This window comes from Tenrec ecaudatus, chromosome 3 (assembly GCF_050624435.1).
Source record: "Tenrec ecaudatus isolate mTenEca1 chromosome 3, mTenEca1.hap1, whole genome shotgun sequence".
Lineage (NCBI taxonomy): Eukaryota > Metazoa > Chordata > Mammalia > Afrosoricida > Tenrecidae > Tenrec > Tenrec ecaudatus.
In genome coordinates, this window is record NC_134532.1 from 140,623,913 (window position 1) to 140,650,592 (window position 26,680).

General features: G+C 41.7%; 1 protein-coding gene and 1 long non-coding RNA gene across 19 annotated transcripts in view; both read left to right on the forward strand.

Annotated features, from left to right (window-relative positions):
• Positions 1-11,265: 11,265 nt before the first annotated feature.
• LOC142442795 (uncharacterized) lies at positions 11,266-18,716 on the forward strand. 3 transcript variants are annotated; one of them, XR_012783472.1, is made up of 7 exons: positions 11,269-11,803; positions 11,945-12,103; positions 12,273-12,329; positions 14,399-14,480; positions 15,147-15,261; positions 16,266-16,337; positions 17,883-18,715. It is a non-coding gene; the product is annotated as an uncharacterized LOC142442795 (long non-coding RNA). The 3 variants fall into 3 exon arrangements; XR_012783471.1 differs by having other exon boundaries at positions 11,266-11,803; positions 14,399-15,261; positions 17,883-18,716; XR_012783473.1 differs by lacking the exon at positions 15,147-15,261 and having other exon boundaries at positions 11,270-11,803.
• A 6,361-nt stretch (positions 18,717-25,077) lies between these two features.
• The window catches only part of SEC31A (SEC31 homolog A, COPII component), a 78,808-nt gene continuing 77,205 nt past the window's right edge, over positions 25,078-26,680 (forward strand). For 15 of the 16 annotated variants that reach the window (XM_075544113.1, XM_075544115.1, XM_075544116.1 and 12 more), the window contains exon 1: positions 25,078-25,235. The gene's annotated coding sequence lies outside the window, so the exon portion shown is untranslated. The remainder of the gene's footprint in view (positions 25,236-26,680) is intronic. The other variant, XM_075544114.1, reaches the window with a different exon arrangement.

Sequence of the window (26,680 nt, forward strand, 5' to 3'; positions counted from 1 at the left end):
CTCCCTCCCTCATGAGCCCTTGATAATTTATAAATTGTTATTTTGTCATATCTTGCCCTATCCGGAGTCTCCCTTCACCCCCTTCTCTGCCGTCCATCTCCCAGGGAGGAGGTCATTTGTGGATCCTTGTAATCGGTTCCCCCTTTCCAACCCACTCACCCTCCACTCTCCCAGTATCACCCCTCACACCCCTGGTCCTGAAAGGATCATCCACATGTCAGGGAAGCTTTTATCTAAGAGTTGAAGCAGAGTTATGGAGAATGCAGAACACCACAGTGGGTGAAAAAAAGAGAGAAATGAGAAGTCACTGGGGATATCTTACACAGACTATTGTCCAAACCCAGACAAGTCGTTCTTAGAACCAGGGTGGGGAGACTTGACAAATGAAGAGGTGGTGGTTTGAGCTGACTCATTGTGACCCTAGAGCACCTGAACAACATTTTCCCAATCCCAAACCATCCCATGATTGGTTACGACTGGGCCCAGTGTGACCCACAGTGTTTGCACTGGATGATGTTTAGAAATGGGTCACACCTAGTCTGTCCTAACCTGGAAGTGCCACTGAAACCTGTTTAGTATCATAGCAACATGCAGGTGTCCATGGACAGATGAGTGGTGGCTATGTCTGAGCTGCACTGGCTGGAAGTTGAACGTAGGTCTCCTGCATAGGAGGCAAGAAATCTCCCACTCAACCTCCTTCCCAAAATGGGGGTAGGAGGAGAAGATATTAACACAGTACCAATATTTTCTATAGCAAAAGGCTTTAGAAGTCATGGGAAAGGAAGAGATAAGAAGATGACCAAAATTTATTTAAATGCTTATCTATTGAAAGGAACTGGAGAAAGTCATTAAAATGTTTTTCTCTTGCTCAAAGTTGAATATTCATAAATATGTATAATGTCAAGCTGGAATGCTGAAATCGCAGCATGGAAAAGACTGAACAATGTTTGTACACATATGTTCATCTCATTAGTATATAAAATAGCAACTATACCAAACTAAACTCACTGCCACCAAGTAGATTCCAATTCACAGCAACCCTCCAGGAGAGGGTAGAACTGCCCTGTGGGTTGCGGGGTCTATAACTCTTTATAAAGAGAGTATATCTACTTTTCTTTCTCATCTTTTCCCACATAAAACAAGTAGATGTTTTAAGTAAACAATATAAATGTACAACAGTTAGAGAGAACCATACATTAAAACTTGTTTGATTAATGTTAATATCCAGCCATTAAAACTTGTTTGTAAAGAGCTCATAATAACATGTGTGTTAGCCTAGGTAGACTAGAGAAACAAATCTGGGAGACTCATATGAGTCTAAGAAGGAGCTTTGTATAAAGAGTAATTGGACATTAAGAAAACATCCCAGCCCAGTCCAGATCAAGTCCGTACGTCGGATATTAGCCCATATGTCTGATCCAATCTATAAGGTCCTCTTCAGACTCATGAAACTCATGCTATGACACCGAATGCATGAAGATCACAGGCCAGTGGGTGGAAAGTCTTATGGATCCAGTGGTGTTGTAAGCATCTCAGCACTGGCAGGGGTTTCCACGTGGCTCAGTCAGCTCCCAAGGCTCTGGCTGCATCAGGGTAGCTTCATGTGGCTTCTTCCTCAGAAATGTCTCACAGCGAGTGAGCATGTGCCCGCCTCCAACAAGCTACTTATCTCCTTAGTTAATTCATTCCTCTAGGGAAACAAGGGTTTTTATAAGAATTCCGTTTGGATACCTTACTTCACCCACTCCTGCAGCCTTGATCTTGTCCCTTCAGCCTTCCTGTTTTTCCTAAAGCTCAAAGGACATTTAAAAGAACAAGGTTTTAGGCTTTTGAGTATGCTGTAACTGTCATTTTGATGTAAATAAAGAAAGTACAGAATTCTATGAGCAGTGTTAGTGAGCTATGAACACTGCCTTCAGAGCTACACAGCCCTAGACGGAGGACTCGTGGGAAACAATCTCTTCATATATTGATATTTGCATCCAGTAAAGGTTTCTATGGTTTTATAGCAATTCTCTTTGAGTCATCTTGTATAGGAACAATGGATGAATGATTTCTTCCTTTTCATTTCTCTGGTAAATTTTTTACCAGTAGCATTATTTTTACAGTGTGCCCGAAATCTAACATTAAAAAAAAAGGAGTTTGTAAAATCAGTGATAGAATACAGTAGGAAAAGGAAAACGGTAAGTATTACACAAGGCACAGCTGTAAAGTCACTGGAAGTATCTGCTTCGGACTAAGAGAATTATCACTGTATATAGGTACTTTGACTACAAATCCTAAAGTTTTATCAAAAGCTGGTCTCTGAACAACCTGCATTGGCATCAACTGCTAGCTGTGGTTAAACTGAGCTAAGTCGATTTCGACTCGTGGGGACCCCGTGTGGTTCAGAGTAGAACTGCTCCACGGGGTTTTCTTGGCTCTATTTGAAACAGAGCAGATCTCCAGGGCTTTTCTTCTGTGATATCACTGGGTGGGTCTAAACTGCCAACACTTTTATGCTAGCAGGCAAGCAAGGTTCTACACTACGCAGGGACCTTTACACCAACTGCATCAGCTGCACTGCTTTCTGAAAATTCCGTGCTTTGACTCAAACCAATGATATCAACCCAAATTGTTTTACATTTTCCAAGACTGTCTACTGTATTAGAACTACTGTAGTGTACTCAAAATTACATGTAAAGTCCCAAAAAATTTTTTTGGCCCCTCCACCCCCTGCTTGTCCATACTGTGAGTCCCAAAATTTTTTAACAGAATATTTCTAACAGCTGAAGATGCCAAGAATTTGTCAGATTATATGTCTTCCATTTTGGTGGTAAAATTAATCACTGTTATAATAACATGCAAGTACCACCTGGAATTTTTCTAAGTTGAAAATGGACTAGTAAGTGATAGAATAAATATGGATAACCATATACATCAAATTCAATAAAAGAATAATCCACTTACATTCTGAGGATGGAAGAGTGAAATAGCTTAAGAATCTTTCTTATGTAATCGTAGACTTTGCTACCGCACAGGAGAACATACATAAAAATTGTCATTTCTGAGGAGTACTCAGCTGTTTCTCTCCAGTTATACAACTCCCACTTAAAATCTGTTAAAATAAATTTATTCCTTGTGATGAAAAAACAGGAATAATCACAAAAAAAAAACAGGGATAGTGAGGGGTAGATGGGGGAAAGGGAGAGAGGAGTCAACAAACCCAGGGACAAGAGAACAACAAGAGATCTAAAATCTATGGTGAGGAGGGCGTAGGATGCCTCAGGAGCTTTATCAAGTGCACTGTAGCTAAAAGGAATTGCTGAGAGCTGAATGAAAGGCAAACATGTTAGTGGGACCGGAGGAAATTAAAAGGAAATATAGAAAAGAACTAGGAGCCAAAAGACATTTACAATAGGGACATAGGTTTATATACATATATTTATATGTTAAGTATTAAGGTAGCTGTACCTACTGCCACAGGTCTCCTCAAGCTATGTTTGTAGTCTGTGTTGACTAGAGAAACAAATCCAGAGACCCTCATATGTGTGTGAGAAAGAGCTTTATATAAAAGAGCAATTGTATATTGAGAAAACATCCTAGCTTAGTCCAGATAAAGTCCATAAGCCCAATAGTGGGCAATCTGTCTGATACCAATCTGTAAATTTCTCTTCAGACTCCGTGTTGCAGGAAGATCACAGGCCAGTGGATGAAAAGTCTTGTGGATCCAGTGGTGGTAGAAGCATCTCTCTGCTTCATCTTCCTACTGACAATACACATGGAACTATGCTGATGGAACCAGCGCCTTGAAGCTAGAGAAGCTACATGTATCTGGCCTCCAGAGAGCTATTTATCTCCCTAGGGTCTTCAAGTAATAAGGTAATCAAGCTGTGACTCCACCCTTCACTTTTTTTTCCCCTTCACTTTTTTTTAAATTAAATACTTTTATTGGGGGCTCTTACAGATCTTATCACAGTCCATCTGTCCATCCATTGTGTCAAGCACATTTCTACATTTGTAGCCATCATCATTCTCAAAACATTTGCTTTCTACTTGAGCCCTTAATATCAGCTCCTCATTTGTGCCCCCCCTTCTCCACTCCCTCCTCCCTCATGAACCCTTGATAATTTATAAATTATTATTATTTTGTCATATCTTACACTGTCCGATGTCTCCCTTCACCCACTTTTCCATTATCCGCCCCCCTAGGAAGAGGTTATATTTAGATGCTTTTAATCGGTTCCCCCTTTCCACCACCCTCCTGGTATCCCCTCTCTCACCACTGGTCCTGAAGGGATCATCTGTCCTGGATTACCCCCTTCACTCTTAATAGTCTCAAATTGACAATTCCAGATTATGTAGCTACCACATGGTCCTTGGTAGTAACCGCTTCAGAACAATCTGGAAGGGACTCTCTTAGAATTTTCTGTCTTGCTTTACTTGTAAGGTACGCAGCATAAGGAACCTATGACAGAAATACTGAATTAAGGTTATTTTATCAATCATCACATAATTGATTACATATAAAATTGCCACTGAATGCAGTGCACTTACCTAGTTACTCGTGAGAGTTAGTTAGGAAAGAAAAGATTGTACCTGAATTCTTAAAAAAATCTATAATCTAAAGGACAATGCAGATTTTATTGTATCTATGAATAATATTAAGATGATGTTGAAAGTGTCTGAAGTAATTAGTTAGAAGAACAAAACAAATCAAGTCCATCACTACTGAATCACCTCCAATTCAGAGTAACTGTATAGGACAAAATAGAATTACCCCTTAGGGTTTCCCAGGGTATAACCTTCACAGAAAAAGACTATCACATTTTTTTCAAGTTGGTGGGCTTACACTTCCAACCTTTCAGTTAGAGGCAGAACTCTTTAACCATTGAGCCATCGAGATGATGTTAAAAAGAAGAGGCAAGTGTAATATGATGTAATGTAGAGGAGCATTATCTGTGCAAAAAGGAAAGCATAATGGAAAGGGCATGGGCTCTGGAATTAAGACTGACTTGGGTTTGAGTGCCAGCCTCACTTAATTTGTTGTTAAATATCTTCTATAACACCCCATGCTAGGTAAACAAGTGGCCATCTAGCTCAGAAGCAACAAAGCCCACATGGAAGAAGCACACCAGCCTGTGAGATCATGAGGTGGAGAAGGAATCAGGTATCAGGCATCAAAGAACAAAAAAAATCATATCTTTATGAATGAGGGGGAGTGCGGAGTGGAGACCCAAAGCCCATCTGTAGGCTACTGGACATCCACTTACAGAAGGGTCACAGGGAGGAGACGAGCCAGGCAGGGTGCAGTGTAGCAACAATGAAACATACAGCTTTCTTCAAGTTCCTAAATGCTTCCCTCTCACACACTATCACGATCCCAATTCTACCTTATAAATCTGGCTAGACCAGAGGATGTACACTGGTACAGATAGGAACTGGAAACACAGAGAATCCAAGACAGATAATCCCTTCAGTACCAGTGGTGAGAGTGGCAATACCGGGAGGGTGGAGGGAAGGTGGGGTAGAAAGGGGGAACCTATGATAAGTATCCATATATAACCCCCTCCCTGGGGGACGGGCAACAGAAAAGTGCATGAAGGGACACATTGGACAGTGTAAGACATGACAAAATAATAATAATTTATAAATTATAAAGGGTTCATGAGGAAGGGAGAGGCAGAGAGGGAGGAGAAAAATGAGCTGATATCAAGGGCTCAAGTAGAAAGCAAATATTTTGAGAATGATGAGGACAATGGATGTACAAATGTGCTTGATACAATGGATGTATGCATGGATTGTGATAAGAGTTGTATGAGCCCCCAATAAAATTATTTTTTTTAAATATCCCATGCTCCTCAACTGTAAATAGATTAGTTTGATGTATAGAATTACTGATGATGAGGGCAATGAATGTATAAGGGTGCTTTACTCATTGATGTATGTATGGATTGTGATTAAGAGTTGTATGATCCCCAATAAAATGATTTAAAAAAAAGAATTACTGTAAGCAAATGAAATAACAGGAACATTTGGTAATACATATTATTTATATACATCTCTTAGTAAATTCCTCCATCACAGTAGGTCCTCATACATGGCAGCTAGTATTGATTAGGTTCCTGACTACAGACAAAAAAGCTGACGGTTCGAACCTATCCAGGAGTATGTGGAAGAAAGGCCGGACAACCTCTTTCCAGAAAGGTTACAACCCAAACCCTTACAGAACAGTTCTACTTTGTAACACTCAGTGCCACCTGACATTGGCATGAACTCATGGTATTTTGAGTCTATTAGTAATTTTATGCAAAAGCATAATAGATCAATTTTTAAATACATAATTTATTTTTTGTTGTAAATACACACAGAAGATAGACCAATAACGTTAATATGTACTCAGTTCTGTGACATTGATTATCTGCTTGCTATACAAACACTCTCAGGTTCCTTTTCTGAATTGTTTCTCCTGCAATTAATGCAAGCTCACTGCACCCTAAGTGTCCTCTCCAACCTTTCACGTTGCTGTTGTCACTGTGATCCCATGGAGAAAGATCTTAAAAGGACACAATGTCAAAGGCAGACATTCTTGACTAGTCAAACTAGACTACTATTTGGTTTTAAGAACTCTTCTGGGGATATTATTTTTGATTTAAATGTAAAGGTTACCACAGAGCAATGGTTTCAGAGTTTTAGCCTGCTTCCAGGGCTCTAAAAAGTCTGGACTGCATGAGGATGTGAAATTCTATTTTGTATTTCTCCCCTCTGATCAGGATTCTTTTACAGATTCTATAATCAAAATGTTCAGGCACCATCCAGTTCTTCTGGTCTCATGGCGGAGGAGACAGCTGTTCATGAAGGCAATTAGTGATATGTTCCACATCCTCCTCCTATTTCTTTCCTTTTTCTTTAGTTGCTCCAGGTAAATAGAAACCAATTGTGGGGCCTTAAATGGCTAAAAGCAGGTTATTTATCTCAAATAAACCAATACCAAAGAGTCCATTTAAACTCATGTCAATCCTTTGTGTGTCAAAATAGAACTATGATCTATAATGTTTTCAGTGGCAGGATTTTCACAAGCAGATTGCCAGGTCTTGCTTCTGAGGCACCTCTGAATAGAACTTAACTTCTAATTTTTACTACACTTGATCTTAGCCAAAAAGCCAAGAAGCGATGAACTTCTAATTTTTAAATTAGCAGCTGAGCACATTAACAATTTACATCACCCAGGGACTCCTTATCACATATACAGCAGGTAAGAACATGTGGTTTAAAAAGAGTATTTAAGGCAATTAGAAATGCAGAATATCAGCTAATAGGAAGCAATTGAAATTTCTGTGTTTGGGTCTGACACCAACTATAGCCCTGGTGGTATAGTGGGTTATACATGAGATTGCTAACTTTAAGGTTAATGGATCAAACCCATTAGGCATTCCTCCGGAGAGAGATGAGGCTTTCAAATCCTGTAAAGTTTTATAGCCTCAGAAACCCTAGAGAATAGTTATACCCTGCCCTATAGTCACTATGAGTTGGAATCACTCAGTGGCAATAGGTTTAACTTATAAATTTCTTAAATGAGTTCTAGTGGTACACCAGGTTACATACTGGGCTGATAACCACAAGGTCAGTGGTTCAAACCCACCAGCAGCTCCACAGCAGAAAGATGAGGCTATCTGCTCTTGCAAAAGTCTCAGAAACCTTGAGGTGCAGTTGTCTTATGGGGCGATTCATGAGTCACAATTGACTTGATGGCAGTGGGTTTGGTTTATATATTTCCGTAAAGGGAAATGAAATAAAATGATACTGAAGGAATGAAACACAAGTGAATAAGGTGAGTATAAGTGTAAAACATTTAGATGATTGTTGTAAACTATATAGAAAGTGATTGAGTCTTGAGTCAGCATTGTGGCTAAGGAGCAAAATGATAAAATAAAGACAATCAAAATAAACATAGGCATGTAATACCAATATTGGCAAACAAATCATCAAAGTCTTATATTTTCTGTATATATATGTATATATATGTCAATATTAATGCTATTCATTAGGTAATTTTTTACCATGGTCAATTACATTATTGAGAAAGGTGGGAGAAAAGGATAATTTCAAAAGAGTATGAACAGTTCTCTTGGACTAACAAAACCCCTCAGCCTATGACTATATATATGTCAATTAGTTGATTTTTGTGTGTGTGATTAGGTAGTACCTTCACGCCTTTAAGACCCCAGATGCTATATCTTTTTATAGCCGGGCATCATCAGCTTTCTTCACCATATTTGCTTATGCACCCATTTGTCTTCAGCTATCGTATCATGGAGGTGTGCACCCAATGATATGATTTTTTATTCTTTGATGCCTGATAACTGATCCCTTTGGCATCTCCTGATCGCACAGGCTGGTGTGCTTCTTCCATATGGCCTTGTTGCTTCTGAGCTAGATGGTCGTTTGTTTACCCTCTGGAAATTAACTTATTTCCCCAGTTCAATTTTCAGTCAATGCATTCACAGGTCTATACAAGAAGCAGTAATACTCCTGAGGTAGGCATACCTTACAATCATCAACCATTTGAGATGAAGAGTGTCAGGGGAAATCAGCCTCTAACACATCATTACGGGTCCCGTAGGCACAATTGTACAGTGATAATAAGTAAAGATCATAGTAAAGTTATTGAGAGCATGAGACATAGAAGTGAAGTATTGAAATAAATGGAGTCAGACACTTTTTATGGTAGCATGCTCACTTCTGCCCCGCTGGATGGTCCACATGGAGGGAGAGATTTAATGCTAGCCCAGGCCTTTTATATTCTCTGGGGACTTGCAAGCCCCCTAATTACAGGTGAGGACATACATCACTGGAAGGGACTGTCCTATGGGTAATATAGTAATGAGAGGGGGGTGGTCTAGGGACATACACGCAATAGGAAGGGGAGGGATTGGGGTTATACATGTGACAAGATGGGCAGATCCTAGGTTTAGGATGGTGGCTTAACTTTGACCTATTCCCTAGATCTCCATAGGAACCATTATCAGTAGGGTGTAAACCCCACCTACTGAAACCAAATAGATGTCTGCAGGCGTCCATTGTCTTTAACAGCAGGGAGTGGGGCCCACTGCAGTCTGGCAACTGGGAGGATACCTGTGAGCATCTGACCTCCCCCCACACAAGAGGGCAGTGTTTACCCAAGGGCATAGTTCAGAAGGATTAGAAAAGGATAAATGGAAACAAAGAACACAGGTAGGAAGTAAAACAAATGATGTTTCACTGTGGGGATTGTAATCAATGAGATAAAACAAGTGTCTCTTCACCAACCTGTGTGATCATGAGTTGTTGAGGGGATCAGGTATCAAAAAATCCAAAACAAACAGCTGTATCAATGCGAAAGAGTGGGGCTGGTGTGGAGACCCAAAACCCATTTGTAGACCATTGGATATCACACACACACACAGAAGGGTTATAAGGAAGGGACGATTTCATCATGGTATAGTATAGCACTCGAATCACACATCACTCCTCTAGTTCCTGAAGGCTTTCTCTCCCCTACTCCCATGACTCAGTTCTACCTTACAAACCTGGCTAGACCGGAGAACACACATTGGTGCAGATAAGAGTTCAGGACACATGGGATTCAGGAATGATAACCCCTCAGGAATAGTGGTGGGAGTAGTGATATCATAAGGGTAGAGAGGTGGTCTGGGAGGAGGAAGGGTGAGAAAGGGGGAACCCATCACAATATTGGATATATAGCCCCCAGACACAGGGGAAGAATAATAGAAATGTGGGTGGAGGGAGACAATGGACAATATAAGATATGAAATAATAATCCATAATTTATCAAGGATTCACAAAGGAGGGATGGCCGGCTAGGGAGGGGAAAAAAGTGGAGCTTATATCCAGGGCTCAAGTAGAAATGTTTTGGAAATGATGGTGGCAACATATGTACAAATATGCTTGATACAATTGATGTATAGAATATTTTAAGAGCTGTAAGAGCCCCAATAAAATGACCAAAAACAAACAAGGGTCTATGAATTGTGTGGAACACAGATTTATTCTATAAACCTTCACCCAATTCACAAGGAAAAAAAAATTTAGAGGTGATTTTTTAGTTTTTCTTCAACCCTCCATATGTCCTATTACCCTCAGATAAACACCCCCCAAAACAAAACTCATTGCCATAGCATTGATTTCAACTCAAAGGAACCCTTGAGGCCACAGAAATGCCCAATCGGACTTCCAAGGATATGTATAGTAGGAGTGAGGACCAGTCATATAAGGTCTGGAAACCATGAATGCCAACTAATATCACCCACCTCACCAGAGAATCAGTTCCAGCCATCACATTAGGGGGTTAACGAAATGTTTGACCAGAATGCACCCGAATGCCACTATATTTATCCAAATGGCCCTTGGCAGAAAAAAAGATTCCCCATGTTTACCTTGGCTCCCAGAGGAGCTGACGGTTTGGAACTGTGTTTTTGTTTAGCATCTGCGCTCTTTAACCTAGCTACAACTGGCCTCCCATACCTTTTGACAGGTTACTTCATTTTGAAGTACATCTCTACTGGAGGAGCCCTGGTGGCACATTAGTGAGAAGTTGGGCTGCAATCTTGACAGGTTCCTAGCTTGAAACACTCATCACTGTAGGAAAAAGATGGGGCTTTCTACTACAGTCTCAGAAATTCAAAAGGTCAGTCCCATCCTTATCTTAGAGGGTCGCTGTGAGTGAGTTGGCATCAACTCCATAGCAGTGTGTCCTGAATACAATGGGACTTACACTAGTCCATCAACAAGAGTTCAAATTACATTCATCTGAAATTCTGCTCCACTCTAGCCAAATAAAACTTCCTTGCTATAATCCGATCTGGCTAGAATGCTGCTGGTTAAAAAAAAAAAAAAGGGTACTGGCGTTGAAGTACTGGGCTAATGCAACTGAATTATGCCAAATAGCACTGGGGGAAACTCAGGCCCGCACTCCTGCTCACGGCCACCACGTCCGAGTGTGCAACAGTTCTCCCACTCCTCACAATCCGGAAACGGCGGAAGCCCTTTCATTTTTAACAGAGTAATGCTCTTTAAAATCCATTAGGCAAGCCGGGAGGCAAGCCGCAGAGAAAGTGAAAGAACCAGCCTTTTGGGAGAAACAGCGAACTAGAACTATACTATACATAAAGGGGGCAAAACAAGCTCTGAATGGTCTCATTCCCCCGCCCCCGCTCACGTAAAGCACGTCGCGAACCGCCACGTCGACGGCGCGACGCACTCCGTAGCGCGGCTCCGCCCACCGCGGCCTGCTTCCCAGGCAGGCCTGGCCGGGAGCTAAGGCAGCCTCGCGCTGCGCGCACGGCGCTGGTGGGCGGAGAGGCTGAGCGCCCTGCTTGGCACGGCGTCCCGGGTGGTGCCGCCCCTGCGGCTCAGCCGCTTCGTGGGCTCCACTGCCAGTGTCGCCTGAGGTGCAAGGACCCGGTTACACCCTGTTTTGCGACCCGGCCGCTACGACCTTTACTTGTACCGGAAGGCGGACGTGTGAGACGCGGGACTCCCACCGGTCCTCTCGGTGGGCGGAGCGCTCGACGCCGCGACCAATCACTGGCTGCGACGTGTCGCACCAGCCAATCGGAAAGGCCAGGGGGCTGCAAGCGTCGGGCTCGGCCGCGCCTTCTTACCTTTTCGACCGGGCTTACTGGGACGTGCTGTGTGGACTCGCTCTCGTGATTTCTACCATCTTTCGCCATCACGCCTTTCTGGGAGCTGAAGATGGAAATGCAGAGCAGAGAGTCAGGACGTAAATGGCAGTGGATCCAGGGCCATGTTGATGCGTCTTCAGGTGCGAGCCGGACATGCGGGGAGGAAGGGGGTGAGGGAGCAGGCTAACTATGGCACCCTGGATCTGCTGCAGATACACGGGGGTTGGGGGAAGGTAACAATTAGTAAAATGCGCTTCATCTCCTTGCATTTTATCTTGTAGCAGCGAGGTATAGAAAGTGTGGGAGCGTTTGCCAGAGCTGGCCTAAGTGTGCGACCCCAGAGGAGCTGAAAGTTTGAGGATATGTGGACTCTTTAAATTCCGCGACCCTTGTTTTGTAAGACATCGTGTATCTGCTCCGGGAGGAGCAGGATCTCGAAGGTAAGCGTTTACGGAGCCCTGATGGCATACTGTTTACTCGTAAGACCACGATCCGCAAAGTCGGAAGTTCAAAACCACCAGCCGCTCTGGGGAAGAAAGACTCAGCTCTCCTGCCATAAACTGTTTGTCTCGGAAACTCAACAAGGGCACTTCTGTCTTGTCTTTTTAGGGTCGGTGGGTGTCGGCATCGCCTCGACAGCAGGGAGCTTGGATTGCTTTTAGTAAGGTAAGCGTTATAGGTCGCTGGGCCAGGTTCCTGGGCTGGGGAGGACTCATCAGGGGTGGTAAGGGGGTTTGTGGCGGGGGGGGGGGGGGGGGGGGCCGCGGGGAGGAGAGCGGAAAGCTTTCAGAAGTGAGATTAAAAATAACATCTTTTAGTGAAATGATCCACATTTAAAGCATGAGATTCCAGTTTTCGTTAATAACAAAACAAAACACAAAAACGGGGCTAGCAAAGTTTCTATTTTGTGTTTTTAAACTCTTAACAGTTCCATCTCTGAACTCAAAGAATGATTCCAAGCTTTCTTTCCAAGCCTAAACAAGATTGCTCTTTCCTCCCAACGCGATTTTTACCTTATCCAGGTTACAGCCCCTCAAAATTTATTATCAAGCTATTAATTATACCCACCAGGCTTGCATTGCATGGCAATTTTCTTTGGGTGAAGTTGAAAGTGTTTGCTTACTCCCCTGCAATCACATGGTTGATCAACAGTGGGAGAAATCAGCCCTTGGGGGATGTGCGTGGAAAAGGGTTACCTGGATGTGAAAAGTAGAGTGTCGGACCTGCAACTACTTTTCTAGTATTCAGGTCAATTTCAGGACGTTTTCATCACCACCACCACCCCCCAAAAATCCCATACCTTGAGCAAGTTATTTCCTAATGATAAATTCATTTGATTTATCACTATAGATTTGCCTATTTGGACATTTTGTTTTAACAGAAACGTACAGTAATGATATTTTGTGGCATTTTTGAACTCTGGGCAATGTTTTCAAGGTTCCTGTTGTAGCGTGTATAGAGATACTTCCTTTATTCTGGTTGTGGAATAATTTCTTTACTCATCATTTGACAATTGGATTGTTTTCGTTTATTGGTTATTGTGAATTATGACAACATATGTAAGTTTTTGTGGGCGCATTTTCATGTCCCAGTTGAGATGCTGGGTTGGATGGTAACTGCATCCCTTGGCGTACACATAAATACATGTTTCAGAATGGCCATGTGTGTGCTGGGAAACCACGTGCTCAGCAAAATTGAGAGATTTGAAAAGCAGAACTCATGAGAGAATTGGGAGTTAGGTAGTCTTAAAATCTGTGCTATTTGATAACCAAAATATGAAAAATTATGAGAAAAATGATTCCTGCTTTACTATTCCTGGGGAGTACTATACTTGAAAATTAAGCTCACTACTATGGAATCAACTGTCACCCGATAAGTCAGGGTAGAACTGCTCTTGGTGGGGTTCAGAGTGTAACTACAGAAGTAGAAAGCCTTGCTTGTCTTTAGCTCTTGGAACCGCTGATGGTTTTGAACCGCTGACTTTACAGTTAGCAGGTCAATGCACAATCACTGAGCTCCAGGGAGAGATCAGGCTTTCTACCCTCGTAAACCATTGCAGTCTCTGAAACTCACAGGGGCAGTTCTACCCTGTCCTATTGGCATCAACTCAGTGGCAGTGATGGAAATCCTGGGTTCAAGAGCAGCTTTTTTGTCTAAGTGGAAAGTGTTTCTGCCAGTTTAGCTTTTGAGATGGGAGGGCTTCTTCACTGCTGAATTGAGTTCCAGCTGTGTAGCTCCCCCAGGGAAGATGAAACAATGGCATCCACAGCATTCTGACACTTTTCCTGCTCTTTGATTACAAATGAGTGACTTAGAAATGTCCCAGAAGAGCAGTTATACTTACAGGTTTATAAAATGAGGAAAGGAAAACAACCAGTGCACTTTCCTATCAAGGGGTGATTGCCCTATTCTTTACATGTTCTAGGTGGGGAAATGGGTAATCCTTTACAAATGAAATATTTTAAGTGGTGTGTGTATAATGCCATTTAAGATTTTTAAAATTATTTATGTTGTTTTAATGATTGTATTGAGTTCTCAACTTAATCATTTGGTGTTATATCTTTGCTTCTTCCAGTAACTTCATATCCAGTGATTAAAACTTCTTCACTGCTGTTCACATACTGAACCGTTGTGATTATCGAGTATTTAAATGAGGATATGCAAGCTATTTAAAGACTGCTTTTTTTTTTATTAAGACAAGGATCATTGCACAAAATAATTAACACTCTTTTCAGGAATTATTTACGTGATGACGTGATGATGCTGGAAAAGACCTGGATTGTGCAAAGTGATTTCTTGAAGTATGCAGAAGATCAGGTAGTGTATTTTTCTCTTTGAAATGTTTCGTGTAGTCGTGGCACTGTAGTAACAGGGACTTGGAAATATGGAGGATTTTTAGTAAATAAAATAATCTATTTTATGGTTTATAATCTCATTGACTGCCCTCTGCTGGGGAGGGGGTGCCTCTAGTGTTTACTCAACTCTAGGCATTCCATTGTTCGGCATTTAATATTGTGGGTGTGTATACGCAATATAATTTCTTACAATAACTTTGAAAGAAGGTATGGGTGTCAGATTCTTGGCTAGGTCTAATGAATCTTTAGGAAGGTATTTGTAGTAACTGGCCCATATTGTTGAATTTTCCATTTTCGTTGGAATTTCTTTACTAAGAAAGTTTGGGGGTTTTAAAGTTATTACTGACCAAATCTAAAGGTAATCCTGAATCTGAATTATTTTCCTGAGATTGCAGATCTTATTAATTACTAAATTGCATATTTTACTTTGGGGTATAGGTGGTTGTTGATTGTCTCTTACCATGTAACAAATTATCCTAAAATGTAACAGCTTAAAACAGCAACTTGATAACTTAGTGTTTCTGTAGATCAGGATGACAGACTGGGTGATCCTGGCCAGGCATCTCTCACAGGGATTCTGGGTAGGAATCAACTTGTCATTTAACTTCCAACCTCTTTAACTTGTTAGGCTTCAGTTTCTTGGCAACTACTAACTAGAGACTAGTTCTTAGCCAAGTGAACTTTATTATAAGTCTGCTGCAGCTGACTTCCCTCAGTGAATCATCCAAGAAGAGTGACTGCTGGTAAGTTTCCATCTTAAAGCCTAGGCTTGTTAAGTGATGTATCTATCATTGTTTCTTCTGTATCCTGTTAGCCCCAAAGCCCAATCCTGCTAATGTGTAGGACGAGATTATGTAAGGGCATGGGTGCCAAGAGAAGATGAGAGTTCTGGAGGGTCAATAGAGTGGCTAGCACATCTGTTGCATCAGGGTACTTTCTCATTAATGCATGCAGAAGAGTTTGCCAGTTTTTGGCTAATTGCCAAAAATACCCAAACATGCTGCCATGGAGTCCATTCTAAGTTATAGTGACCCCATATGGCTTCCAGAGACTGCAAATCTTTACCATACCTGGCAGTCTCGTCTTTCTTACACAGGGCAGCTGGGAGATTTGAACTGTTTACCTAGTGGTTGGCAGCCCAATACATAGCCCATAGTGCCACAAGGGTTCCTTAGTAATCTGTCTTTTCTCATTATTGCTGCTCGGGAGATCTTGGTTAGCAGAGACAGCCTACTCCTTTCCCTTTAGTGTTTTGCTGCTGCCTCTGAGAGTTTGAAAAGTAATGAAGCCGTAAAGCATTCCAAGTTTGGGATTATATTACTGTATGTCCTTTATATTACAGTAACTCCCTATCAGGCTTGATGATGGAAAACAGTACTTCTTAGCCTATGATAATCTGTCGAAAGCATATGTAGTAATATACTTGAAATTACCTTGTTTTTTTCCCCCCAATCATAGCAAATTGAAAATCTTACCTTTCTGCATTGGAGGATTGAAATGATTTAGTAGAAATAAATAGAAGCTTACTAAGTACAGTTTCAAAAGAGCAATTAAAACCTTGTAGCTACAATTTTAAGCTCCAAATGAGAAAACATGTCCAATGATTAAATTTTTTCCACTGCTGTTCACATCATGATTTGTTGTGATTAATGTATGTGGATGAGGACATTATGAAGAAAAAATTGAGCCTTACATTTATTATGTCCTTTCTCTGCATTGATTAATCTCTGAACATTTTTACTTATAGGAGTAAAATTGAACAGTATTTTTCTGAGAGAAGAGTATTGTATTTATCTGACAGATAATTTCAAGACTAAAGGTAAGGCGTCCATAAAATCACTTTTGGAGAGATGTTTTAACATTTGTTTGAGTATGATGTGAATTTAAAGATTATTTAAATCAAATTTGATTTGCAAATGTACTGAGCTTTAATTTCCTAAAGTATTGATAATCCAAATGGCTCTCAGATGCTAATGGATCCTATGTTTTCAGCTTTGTTTAAAAATGGATAGAAAGTTTATAGGAAAGTGTTGTTAATGTCAAATCTAATACTGGTTCTGTTCTTTGCTTTTCTTGGAGTATTTTTCAAATTTGAGGGAAGTAGATACCTTTTGTAAAGGAAGAAATTCTTAGGAATATTTACTTTTTACCCAAGTTTGTGTTTTATATTAAATGTATACCATCATAAAGGTAGATATAAACTTTATATACATCACTTAAGACTGAATACAGCATTAAGAGGTTACATGCGGCTTTCATGCTGAAATGTATTGGTATTTTGCTGCTGTAGTGATTTTTGTCTCAGTTGTTTTCACCACAGGCTCAACTCTGACAGACCTCTAGTACTACTGTGAAAGTACGCGGTTTTTGAAATGTAGAGATAAGCTCTAATTTCCACAGTGTGTTTGCACTGCCTGCAACTCTTAACTTGAAAATTCAATTTATTGTTATCTGTAAATATTTCTATTGCTCCGGTGAGCTAATTAAGCCATAAAGCTAGCATTTCATTTAGAATTTTTTTTGTTTTCATTTGCACTAGGTCTGGGTTTGTCAAGTAGTTGACTAAATTGTGTTCAGAGTTAACCATACACATTACTCATTGTTTTATGTACAGGTAGTCCTCACATGGCTCCGGTATAGATATCGGTTAGCATCAGACCTCTGCCAGAGTGGAGTCCTACTCAGTGATCTTATAGGTACTACAGTTAGTTAAACACCAGCCTCCAAACCTTCTGGACAAGCTATGCTGCTAGCTCTGAAGTCCACCAAGCATCTGTTAATCAGTTTATACATAAGAGCATAGTGCAGTATTGTGTTGCCTCCTTAGAAAATGCCATGTGCCATCTTATCAAAATGGGTCACCAAAGAAATTTGTCTGCAAATATAAAAGCCACATAGACCAATAAAATAATGAGTACTAGTTGTGATTAGAAGATGATAAGAGTATAGTAAGAAAGACCAAGACCTAGAGTCTGTGAAGCAGCATTGTGTGAACCATATTGGAAACGTCTGCTAATTATAAAAATAACAAAAAAACAAAACAAAGTTGCTTCATTAGTTTAAATTGCAAACAGAAAGACTCATGATTAAAATGGAACATTTACTTTGGATTAAAGACTTATAAAATACACATCCCAATCAGTTTGGCTATCATTCGTGTCCAAGCATTAAAGTTGTTGCATTGATGGGGGCAGGGAGGAACGACATTTCACTGCAAATAAAGGTGGGTTTCATTGTTTCAGAAGTGGGCATGTGTCTTAACTGCTATCTGGTGAAGCTAGTAGCTCAGGTAACAATACTAATGAAAACGCTGAAACTAGATTCTAAGAATTACAGGTAGTTCTTGCTTCACATGTTTGTTTAGGGTTGTACTGTGCATGAAACTGCAGAATTGGAATGGAATTATAGAAGATAACAGATGGCCACTGGAATGCTGACATTGCCTTGTTCAAGAGACTCTACAAGTAAACTGAGGAATCGTGTGAAGTCAAACTTGGACAGATGAGGAAAGGGCTTTGTGGCGCATGATGAAGATGCTCAGAGGAAGTGATCCCAGCAAAACAACCCATCATGTTATACACAGATACTTGGTAACATTTAATACCGAGGATTACATTTTGAGAACTGGTTTAAAAAGTACAATGATACAAAACTCAATGCTTCTTTTTAAAATTATGCAGTGAATAATTTTAATTTTTACTGTTTCCATAAAACCAACAAAAGATTTTTAGTTTGGAGCATTTTAAAGGTTGTAGGATATTCAACAAATAGATTTTAAAAACAATCATTTTATTGGGGTGCTCTTACAGATACAACAATCCACAATTCAATTAGATCATAATTGTACAATTGCTGCCACCATCAGTTTTAAACATTTTCTTGAACTCTGATATCAGTTCCCATTTACACCCCTCCCCCTGGAGCCTGTATTATATTTTATTTATTTTGCAGTACCTTACACCAACCATCCTGTGTGTCCGTTCACCTACAATTGTTTTCCGTTCCCCAAAATAGTTGATTAATATGTATTTTTAGTTTGTATTGTCTCTGGACTTGAAATAAACTAGTCTTCATATTTGACCAAATATGAATGTCAAGTGTAGAAACATTTTATCATATGATACCAATATTTTTCATACTGCCTTGGTAAACTTTCAAAGCTGTCAAATAAAATTTTTATAATATCAAATGTCTCATACTTGAATTGTGTATAGGAAATACTATCTAAGACATAAAGGATTTGACATTTTTTCTGTAAAGGGCCACATTAATGTTAGGCTTTACCTGGACATAACGGTTTTGCTTATGTTAATCAATTCTGCCATTGTAGCATAAAAAGAGGCATTGGAAATACATGCGCTTTTGGGTGTTTCACTAAAACCTGGACAACACGATTTGAATTTCATACCGTATTGCTACCCAGGCAGTATTTTCTTTTCTTGGCCCCTATTCTCAACACCATCAGTTTCCTCAATGTGAGAGCCTGTGTTATGCCTCTAAAACGCATAGGGGAGATTTGTTTATTGACATGCAGAAGAAAGCTGAATTGTAGCTAACCATAAAGCTACATTTTCAAAGTAAGTGAATTTCTGTTTTTATTTGGAGAACACACCCCCAGTGTTTTCTTGAAACCTACATTTATCTGCTCCCATCCTGTTCAATTCCATTGCTCATTGGCTTCTCCAAAGACAACTTGCATTTTCTTGGGGACACTGCTTAGTTGCCTCTTCATAATCATGAGTTGGTTCCTTTTTGGGGAGATTGCCTCTAATGGGAGCTCTGGAGCCCTAGCGGCATAGTGGGTTTACTCTGCTGTGTGGGGTCTGAGAATCAGATCCACCTGATGGCAGTGACTGATTGATGTGAACAGGAACTTGTGCTGACCAACTCCATGGAAACAGTTTCTTCCTGTGAGAGGGCAAACTAAATGCCTCTTTAACACCTTTCAAACATCTCACCCTTGAAGGACTGATTTTCCCAAAGAAGGCTCACAGCCAGTTTTCTATCAATACTCTAACTTCCTGGCATAATGTAGACATTGAACATTGCCTGCCTTATGACATCCATGTTTTTGTCCCCACCTATATTTGTAGGCTTAGAGAAAATTCATTTGGCAATATGCTAGAGATGCAGCCCTTGTGCTTGCCAGCTGCTCAGCCTATGAAGTCAAGTGGAAAATGAGTATTTGAGGGTGTTTTCCGGTGGTCTTCAGGACTCAGAATCAACGCTCTGTGCCATCAAATTGGTGGCCGTATGCACAGCAGAATGAAATACTTCATGATCCTGCACCAGCCCCACTATTACTCCTATTCTTGAAGCCATTGTTGCAGCCAAGGTATCAATATCATCTTGAAGACCTTCGTCCCTCTACCAAGTATAATGTTCTCCAAGGACTGGTATCCTGACATGTCCCAAGTGTAAGATGAAGTTTCACCATCCTTGTCTCTAACAAGCACACTGGCCTTCCAGGACAGATTGGTTTGTCCTTTTTTTTTTTTTCTAATTATTTTATTGGGGTCATACAACTCATCACAATCCATACAGTTGAATCAGGTATGTTTATACATAATGTTTCCCTCATTCTTTTTTAGACATTTACTTTCTATTGAGTCCTTGGTATCAGCTCTTTTTTGTCCCCCCTACCCCGCCCTGGTTTGTCTTTTTAACAGCCCATAGCGCTTTCAACATTCTCCACCACAATTCAGGTTTATCCATTTGCTGGTCTTATTTAATGTCCAACTTTCACATGCATATGAGGCAATGGAAAATACTATGGCTTGGGTCAGTTGCTCAACCCTCAAAGTAAATTCTTTTCAAATAAAAATTTTCATACCAAAGGGAAGCCAAGGAAAGGAAAATCAATAGATGAATCAAGCAGCTTGGCAGATTGTGGCTGGAGAACCATATGTGGTTACACTGCCTATACGTAGCTATTTAGTAAAATTGAGAGACATTTTAAAGGGTTTTACTCAGATTTACTCAGTGCAACTGTCTTGATATGATTGCTGCTTCAATGAGCACTAATAGTGGATCCAAGCAAGACAAAATCCTTGGCAACATCAGCCTTTTCTCCATTTATCATTGATGTCACTCAGTTGTCTCATTTTAACATTGGATTGCATTAGATAAATTTTAAAGTATCCTTGCAGCCATACGTAAACATGGATGACTTTTTAAAAACATCAAAAATTAACTGCTGCTGGCTAGGAATCTGTTAGCAGGGTTCTCTAGAGAAACAAAACCAGGACATGTATGACTATATACATATGGATAGGTTTATACAGTGAGAAGAATATAACAGCTAATTAGTCCACACAGCAGTACAGAAGGCTCTGTTCAACTCACTTTTGTGCAATAGACGAACTTCTTCAACTCCAGTGGGCTGCCAGGTACAAGGTCAAGGAAGCAGACAGTGGAGTCTTCCCTCAGGCAAGGTAGGCAGAGTCTGCCCACAGGCAGCAAACAGCTGGGCTTTCAGCAACAATCAGCTCAGGAGCTTAGTGAAGCAGGCCTGATGGGATATCAAACTCAAGCAATGCAAGACAACAGGATCCACCAAGCTCAAGTGATGTAGCGAGGTGAAGCAGGTCTTGAAGTAGCCTCAAGCTTTAGCGACACAATCCATGGGTTAGTTTGGCCCACAGATAGTGTGGCTCACAGGTTGAGACAGAGAACTAGCTAAAGCATGCAGGTCTAATCAGGGAGCAAGAGAAGGGGACAGACCTTGCAGAGCCATTTATCTCTTAGCCCTATCAAACTAGGGTTTGATTAATCCCACATGTTCCTATTGGCCAGGTTGGCACAATAAACCTAGCTATCACAGCCTATTTCAATTCCATAAAATACACTTAAAAATACAGTGAATATAGGGAAGAATATTCATGAACCCCGCTGCAACAGGGTCTATTCTAGTTTATGGCAACCTATACCTGGTTTCCAAGGCTGTGTGGAAACTTGTGCTGACCAACTGAATGGGAAAAGTTCCTGTGCCTTCAGTGTGCAACCTGGTTTCCAAGACTAAATCTACAGAAGCAAATATCCTCATCTTTCTCCTGCAGAATGTCTGCTGGTTACCCAACAATGCCACCAGGGCACTGTTATCATCATACAGTGAGCATAAAAAATATTTCTGCTCATTAGCACTTAGATTTTGCTTGCTTACAAGAGAAACACTTCCAACGAAGGCTTTTTAGGAAAGGCAGTTGATGCTTGTGGGACTGTATGTACAACCATAGTGAGAAGGAATGTACTGCTACCTTGAACGATGGAATAGAAATTAAATATGATCCAGCAATCCCTCTGCTGGGTATGTGTGTTAGTCTGGGTAGACTAGAGAAACAAATCTATGGACATAGTGTAAGAAAGAGCTTTATATACAAGAGCAGTTGAATATTGACAAAACATCCCAACCCAGTCCAGTCCAAGGCCTTAAGTCTGATATTAGCCCATATGTCCAATACCAATCTATAAAGTCCTCTTCAGACAAATGAAATATACAATAAAGCCAAATGCAGGACGACCACAAGCCAATGGGTGTCAGGGGAAGCCAGCCCATAAAACATCATTACGGGTCCGGTAGGCACAATTGTACAGCGATAATAAATAAAGATCATAGTAAAGTTATAGAGACCATGAGCGATAGAAGTGAAGTATTGAAATAAATGGAGTCAGACACGTTTCATGGTAGCATGCTCACCTCTGCCCCACATGATGGTCCATGTGGAGGGAGAGAGCGAGATTTAATGCTAACCCAGGCCTTTTATATTCTCTGAGGACGTGCAAGCTCCCTAATTACAGGTGAGGACATACGTCACTGGAAGGGGCTGTCCTATGGGCAATACAGTAATGACAGGGGGGTGGTCTAGGGACATACACGCAATAGGAAGGGGAGGGATTGGGGTTATACATGTGACAAGATGGGCAGATCCTAGGTTTAGGATGGTGGCTTAACTCTGACCTATTCCCTAGATCTCCATAGGAACCATTATCAGTAGGGTGTAAACCCCACCTACTGGAACCAAATAGATGTCTGCAGGCGTCCATTGTCTTTAACAGCAAGGAGTGGGGCCCACTGCAGTCTGGCAACTCACAGGCCCTCAGGGAGGATACCTGTGAGTCTCTGGCCTTCCCCCACAAGTGGGTAGAAAGTCTTTGTGTCAGTGGTGTTGGAAGCATCTCAGTGCCGGCAGGAGTCTCTCTCTGGCTTCTCCAGCTTCTGAGCTTTGGTTCTGTCCACGTGGTTTGTCTTCTGCAATGTCAGGGAGTGGCAAAGAGAGAGAAGTGTCTTCCTCTCCAAGGAGGAAGTACTAGATTTCCCAGAATTATCAGGAGAAGGCCATGCCCACACAGAAGTCTCATTGGCTAATTCCAGATTGACAGCCTAGACCCCACCCCTACATTCCTAATCCTTAAATTGACACCTGATTAGGTGACTATCACAGAAGGTATCCTAATGGAATGAGTCAAACAAAACAAAAACACCCCAAAATATAAAAGCCATAACACAAACACAAATGCACCCCCATGTTTATTACAACATTGTTCGCAATTGCAAGACGATGGAAACAACCTAAATGCCATCCATAGAAGCACGGATAAAGAATCTCTTAACACTTAAAAATGGATGAAACTGATTGTGATAAGAGTTGTATGAGCCCCTAATAAAAAAAAAAAGAAAATGATTAGGGCAAAGAATGTACAGATGTGCTTTATACAATTGATGTATGTATATGTATGGATTGTGATAAGAGTTGTATGAGTCCCTAATAAAATGTAAAAAAAAGAGGAGAAAAAATGATTAGGGCAAAGAATGTACAGATGTGCTTTATACAATTGATGTATTTATATGTATGGACTGTGATAAGAGTTGTATGAGCCCCTAATAAATTGTTTAAAAAAAAAAAAAGAAGGTTGAGAACCATTGGACTAGATGGCTGATGGGTGTTAACTTGGATGAAGTGGAAGACAACGGTCCACAAAAGGGGGCAGAGAAATCAAGGAATGGGGAAAGCGTAAATTATTAAGGGGGGGTTGATTAGTAGTTTAAACTGTTGAATTCAAAGTCGATGATCTGAAATTTAGACTCCTAGTTTAAAAAATATATAATATATATTGTTAAAGAAAAGAAACTTAATTTGAATGGTAGACGTAATGCAAAGAGAGCCTGAGTCCAACCCAGTTCTGGTATTGTAGGAAGTCATTTTCGTCTGACTCAGCTTCTTTGCTGTAACTTCCTTAGATCATAAAAGTGAGACCTCTCTCATGCACCCAATAAGGATGGCAGACTGGTGAAACTGAGTAGGGTGCCAGGGGCAGATGCTGAATGCTAGGAGGTGTCCATACCAAAAAAATATAGCTGAAATGCCCCTCGTCCCATGGATCCCTGTGGAGTAAAAATCCGGTGCCATTTTATCCTCCTTAGTGGATAGAGTCCTTGGGGTACATCCTTGGTGGTACAAAGAGTTAAACGCTGGGGTACTGAGAGTTTGGCAGTTTGAACCCACATTAGAGGCTGCTTGGAAGAAAGAGTATACAATTGCTTCCCAAAGGTCACATAAAAACCCAATGGGAAACGGGAGGTGGGGGAAACGAAAAGTTAGTTTGTTAAAGGTGTATTATTTTAGAATAAAGACTTGTAGAACATAAAACAAAACAAAAAAAAAACGCAGTGGGGGTGGAGGGCAGCTGTATTCTGCAATACACATACATGGAGTACCCCATGTCTAGATGGCAAGTTGTTTGCACTTAAGCAGATACTGGCTTGCGTTTAAAAATGAAAAGTGTGTGACAACCCTCTGAAGCAAGTCCATTGGTGCCTTTTTTGTACTCACTTTGCGTCTGTCACATTTTGGTAATTTTCACAGTATTTCAAACTATCTCCTAACGCTATTGCACTTTTCATAGTGTAAACATCATTTTTATCTGCATTGGGAAGCCAAAAAATTAGTGCGGCTTGCTTTCTGGCAATGGGTTGGAAAGGAAGCCACACCATCTCCAGCGTACGTATGATTGCATTCGGACAACTTGGAGAAGAAACAGATCAATCAGTACATGCCCCACAGCTTTTGGGTAGGACCAGATAGGTTGATCTTAAAATAAGTCCTGTCAAAATGCAACATAGTAGGAACAAGTCAGCAATTTTAAGAACCAGTCACAAATTACAGCAATAAGGTCCGTGCAGCCCGGTTTTCATGTGGTTTTGTCTGCTGTAGGCAGTCTTAGGACTGCTGACGCGTCACACAACGAATGCGTGCTACGTGGCGTTCCAGCGGACGACAGCTTTCTGACGACGCCATCCAGCAAACCCATTCCATTCTCCCAAGTTCCGGCCACCGCTTCAAGGCCCTGCGCGCCGACTTCAATGGCCGGCCCCGACCACCAATGTGCTCCAGGCGCGGCAGTCACCACTGCAACCTGGGGGCCGCTCTGTGCCGCCACCGCTCCCGCTGGGCTCACCGCGCTGCTCCCGGAAGCGGGCTGGGCTGGGCGTCGCTCCCGGAAGTGGGCGGGCGGGCCGTCGCTCCCGGAAGTGGGCGGGCGGGGCGTCCCTCCCGGAAGCGTCGGCGGGCTGCCCGGCCGGGCGGGCGGGGCTGCGGCTGCCACGTTGGAGCGGAACGTGGAGGTGGCCCCGGGTCGGGGAGGAGGGGCAGCCCGAGTGCCGGCCGAGTAGACGGGCGCCGTGCTAACGCAGGAACGGGTCGCCGAGTGTCCCCGCCAGGTAGTGCGCTTCTCCATTCCTCTTCTCCCTGTGGTCGGGGCCTCGCGGTAGAGCGCAGGCCCAGAGCTCGGGCCCCGGCCTCAGGCTCCTTTGGCCCCCGGCCGGCCCGAGGCCCGGTCTCTGGCGGCCCGCCCCTGGTGTGCGGCCCGGCCGGGCAACGCCTGGCGCCGGCAGCGCCTCTCACCGGCCCTTCTGCCTCCGCCGACGTTCCGCGGCTCCCTCGGGGCCTATGACGGGGTGCCGGGCCGGAGAGTCCCAGCTGGGCAGGTTTCTGGGGTCTTGAGGTTCCAGAACCTTCGGACTCTTGTGCACAAAGAGGTGCGGACCCCAAGGACGTAGCAAGGAAACAAACCTCAGAAACACTTTGGTTGACGTTCGTTTGATTATGGTGTTTTGTGTGTATTTGAACGGTTGCTTGTTTTGAAGCTCCTGAGATTTGAACCGCAGACTCCTGTCATTGTATCCTGGAACGGATCGTTTGAAGGAAGTGTTGTAAGGCGTTTCAGGCTTTTGCTCCTAAATTGCAAATATTAAGAGGTTAAATTACTCGACGGGATGAAAAATAAGTCAGGGTATTACCTGTGTTTCTGAGCTCGGGGAATTCATTCTCCACGGAGGACTGTATGAAGTTGCCCTGATGGGAAGGTTTGTGACAAACCCTTCTTCTGAAAGTACCTTTTCTAACTACAGAATATAAATTCGGTTGCCTTTGTCAGCAATTGTAGCTAGTTCATGGGTAATTACAGGTGGGTGTTGTATCATAATAAACCCACGTTTTCTGTGCATACCGAGTGTTGTCAGAATTGGCTACAGCAGACAGCTTTTTCAGTCCCGTCCGTCCCCCCCCCCCATGCCCCCGCCCCCACTCCAATGGGCTCCTTGTTGCCATTACGTTTTAGTTGCAGCTCTAGAAAAGGCTTGCAGACTAGAACTTTTGGGAAACTTTGAAGTGTCTCTGCAGTTGTGAATTTATGTTGTGCACATCCACAGATTTGGTGGATGGCTTTAGAATTAGACTGCTTAATTTTATTTATATAAGCAGATTGTTTTCTGAAACTGCAGCATAAGAGCAGAAAGAAATCTGTAAACAGGTAGTCTTACTGTGTTCAGTAAAGGGTAATAAGTGAAATTGCTTCTTGTGGAACATTGAGTACCAAGAAGTAGATGTTTATAAATGTTGTGACTTCCTTCTGAACGATTCTATGTTGTTGAGAATTTCTTTTTCAGTAAAGGTTACACATTAACTAAGCATCCATGAATTAGATAGCCTTTTTGTACCTTTGCTCTTAGAGATACTGTAATTCTGTCGTTTTTCCCTCCACTGGTATATGTATTCCTCTTTTATTGTAGAATTCATTTTGAAGGCGTTTTATAAAAACCTTTTGTAACCCCTAATAGTCCTTTGCACTATTTTTTAAACTAAAACAACCCTTCAAAAAGTTAAT